The sequence below is a fragment of the Ixodes scapularis genome, unplaced genomic scaffold (assembly GCF_016920785.2).
Source record: "Ixodes scapularis isolate PalLabHiFi unplaced genomic scaffold, ASM1692078v2 PGA_scaffold2__306_contigs__length_199485367, whole genome shotgun sequence".
NCBI classification, from domain to species: Eukaryota; Metazoa; Arthropoda; class Arachnida; order Ixodida; family Ixodidae; genus Ixodes; species Ixodes scapularis.
This window is the reverse complement of record NW_024609857.1, coordinates 174747100-174751540: the sequence shown is the minus strand read 5'-3', so window position 1 is coordinate 174751540 and position 4441 is coordinate 174747100.

Genomic DNA, 4441 nt, shown 5'->3' with positions numbered 1-4441 from the left:
CTGACTTTATACCAGTCATACGGACTTTTCAACGTTATATCCCAGCCTACTCGCATTACACCCCGAAATACGGCGTTGTTGGATTTAATTTTAACAAATATTTCAGAAACGGACGTAATTGCTGGAGTGGTTGGGGAAACTATTAGTGACCACCTTCCAATATATATACTTGCAAATGTAGACTATAGCTCCAAAAAATAATGTGATCAGATTTATTTTAGGAATATAAGCGCTAAAACCTTGATCTTTTTGAACAACATATAAGTTCCAAAGTCTGGAGTGCGGTGCTCTCTAGCGTGTCTGTAGACGAAGCATTTAATTGTTTTCTTGAAAGGTTTAATATGATATATGATTGCTGCTTTCCTTATGAATTGCATAGGGTTCCTCGAAAGTCTCGTAAACCCTGGGTTACACCCGAAATAAAAAAAAAGATAAATAAGAGAAATAATCTGTACCACAGGTTCGTGCACACTAAAGATGTTAACATCATGGTTGCATTCAAGAAACTTAGAAATCAATTAACAAAACTTTAAGGCAGGCTAAACGCGTGTATTTCAATAATTTATTTAAATATGACAAGAGATCTGAGGTAGTATAGAAAAAAGTAAATGAGCTAATAAAACATGGGTGGCATAGGGATAAAGTAACGGAAATAAAAATCGAAGGAATCGTTGTAAAAGGGGTTGCTTTGGCCAAAAAGTTTAGTGATAATTTTGCTACACTTTTTCAGAGTGTACACTGTGCGGATGCCGTTAGGTATGTCCAGAAGGTTTCACATAGTATGCTTCTGTTTTCAACTGACGATCATGAAGTATTTTCTGTTTTCCAAAGTTTAAAAAATAGTAAACCTATCAAGCACGTTTTGCGGTGGATTGTTCCTTGTTTAACATATATTTTTAATCTAACAATTGAGAACGGAACTTTTCCGCAAGAAATGCAGGTAGCAAAGGTATCTCTGCAATATAAAGCTGGAGATAAAAACAACCGTGAAAATTATAGAACGATTTCTGTCTTGCCGATATTTTCAAAAGCTCTAGAAAAAATAATACATCACAGGCTGTATGGTTTCTGCGAAAAGTTTTCTATTTTAACGGCCTGTCAATACGGATTTAGGAGGGGTTTCTCTACCGTACTTGCCTTGTTAAAACAAAAGGAATTAATTTTAAACAATATTGAAAAAAGTTATTAACACTCGGAGTATTCATAGATTTTTCAAAGGCGTTCGACCGCATTAATTATGACACGTTACTTCAAAAGCTGCATATCTATGGCATTCGTGGCGTTGCTCTAGATATGATTAGAAGTTATCTTAGTTATCGGTACCAGTGTGTTGAAATAAATAAAAAACAATCGGATCTTAGGAAACAGACTGCCGGCGTACCGCAAGGGAGCATTTTGGGACCACTTCTTTTTAATCTATACAAAAATGACATCGTAAATATTGATCAAAATGTGAGTCTCATTATTTACGATGATGATACCAGTATCTTCTTTTCAGGTGATGATACTGATTAGATTATAAGTGGCGCAAATATTTTTTTGGAAAAGTTAAATGCCTGGACAAATTCAAATTCATTAAAAATAAATGGCAGTAAGACAAAAGCCGTTTTATTTAGATCACGAAATACAAACTGTTTCTATACATCATTTCTTTCTCTTGGAACACACTGTATAGATATAGTTGAAAGCGTAAAAGTTCTCAGAATTATATTTAATGAGTAGATCGCATGGGATGAAACTGTACAACAGACATGTCAAAAATTATCAAGAGTTGTAGGTATTATGAACAAATATCGCCACATCCTCCCGATTTCGGTTATGCTTCTGATACATAATTCCCTCTTCTACTCAAAATATAATTATTGCTTCTTGGTATAGGGCAGGGATAGGCAGTATTTCAAATACAAGTATTTGAAATACGTATTTCAAATACATTGTGTATTTTGCATTTGTATTTAATTACGAATCTGGTAATGTATTTGACGTGTGTATTTAAGTACTAAAACGTGGGTATTTTAAATACAATTGTAATTAAATACAATTTTGTGGGCAAAAATACATCCTTCAAATTTGTTGTCACTGTCCAGAGCAGGACAAAAACTACGTTCTGCACCGCATGCAGCGTCTCTCAATCAAGCACAAGAGTTTAGTGACTTTGTGATTACGGTGGTAGTCCAGGGCAAGAATAGTGACGAAATCGACGTTCACAAGATGGCTGGCTAAATAAGTGCCGGTGACAACTTGTGATGCTTTCCAGCCCGATTTCCATCCATATTTTTGCCTGGAACATTCTAAATGCGTGGGTCCTCCAGATTTTCGTAACTGCATGGTGCGAGTTGCAACAATAAAAAATTCTCTAGCTAGTGCTGCGCGTCTTGGTCGTCTCGGTTCTTTGTTGGTCTATACCATAATGTAATCTACAAAAAAAAGCGGCTTGAAGCTCTACTTTTTTCACTTATTACGTCCAAGCTGATTACATTTTTTTAAATTATATTTCTTTTACGTTACTAGAGCCTCGTACACTAACTCCCGAGTGTGCGATGCAAAATTAATATGAGATGCCCAGAAACCCGTTGCAGGTGCCCTAAAGTCGCTGACGCAAATTTTGAGGAATGTATTTGGAAAAGTATTTGAAGGAGACAAAATACATTTGATTGTATTTGTATCTTGTACTTAAATGCTTTTTGGAAATGTAATTAGATTTGTAATTAAATACATTTTTGACGAAGTATTTTGTATTTGTATTTCGATACATATATGAATGTATTTTGCCCATCCCTGGTATGGGGGAATACGACCACTACAAGCATAAATTTGCTGCATACTCTACAAAAAAATCGGTTCGTATTATATGTAATACTGAGTATAATAGTCATACTAGTCCATTATTTATGAAATTGAATATTGTACAGATTCCTAATCAGTATTATTATAAGCTTTTTCTTGCATTGAAAAGATATTTTAGCCAAAAAGAAAAGATATTCATATCTATTTCCAACCTTAGAATGAGGGAGGTTACCTATGAAACTAGGTCTGCAGTCGCATGGTTAGTGCCGCACTCCAGAACGAACTACAGAAAGCATGCATTGAAGTATATAGTACCTCGTTTTTTAAATTGCCTCAGTGAGTTGAATGTAAAAGTTGTGAATGAAACTATAGAAAATGTACGTTCCATGTTTGTGAGAGAGTGCCCCTGGAATTTGTAAACTTGGCTAAATCGATTACTTTTGCCCCTTCCCCCCTCCCCCATCTAATGTTGTTAATTTTTGTGCTATAAGTGTGATGGTGAAAAAAACATTATGTGTATGTACATGCTGTCCTCTTTCGCTGCTGTGAGGAGGCAGAGGCTCGTCAAGCAACAACTGAGTTGCTTTTTTCTCTGTCTCCCCTCTCCAAACGGAGAGAAATAAAGAGTTTGAGTTTGAGTTTGAGCGAGGACCTTCGTCGACTCCGGTACGCCGAAAAACTTGGTGTGGTTGACAGCTACGAACTTTCGGCTGTGCAGGCAGAAACGTCGTGTGGTAAAGGTGTAGACATTCTCAAGCTGAGGTGCCTTTGGGTACGTTAAAAAAATGGGCACCAAGTTGAGAAATCCAGAAAACAGCGGGAAAAATTTGTTCGGTGGGAAAGGCATCACTGGCCACGGACGCCTGAGCGATGAATACTTTGATAAACTTTACACGTTCTATGACTTGGCCATTAGAAGAAACGTTGACAGCCGGGACAATATGTCAAGGCCATCGGGCCACAGTCTTCCTCATAGCGTTCCCTTCGATTAACTCGTTTGATGGATTTTGTCTAAAGGATGCAAACCCCTGGTTCCAGTTCAACACAGGTGAAATTAATGGTGAACCTTTTGCGCACAAAGAGTCTCTTCCAGCAGCTGTCCTTAATGCCGTGTAGCCCGTTTACTAGCAACTGTCGAAGCCTGAGCCTCTTGAATAATGCCTTTATGGGAAAACTGAACAATGTAACGAGTCCTATACCGGTGTTGCCTTGGAGCATATTCCCTCTTCCCTGGGCTTGAGGCACTCAATACAGGTAGCTTGGATGCTGTAATTGCTTTTAATAGTTGCAGCATCGTCCCTACCAGTGTGATAAATGAGTTTAGTATGTCTTTAAGGCATTGCACGGGGGAGTCGTGCGAGATTGACTGCCGTACACTTTACTTCACAGAAAGGGCTACACCTGATATCAAAAAAGGAAGCCCGGCACGCAAGTCGGCAAACAAATAAAAATTACAAATCGGTTTGGGGGATGACTTGATGCCTGGTGGGTACTGAAGTTATGCCTCAGTGGGCATTGTTCGAAGGGTGATTATGAAATAAATCCCATTTTCTCATTATAAACAATTAGCTGAATATGTATGGTTTTGCTACATTTGGTTCTATATTTCAGAAATGCATTATTTTAGAAGACAAATCTACTAAGGAAAATGTTC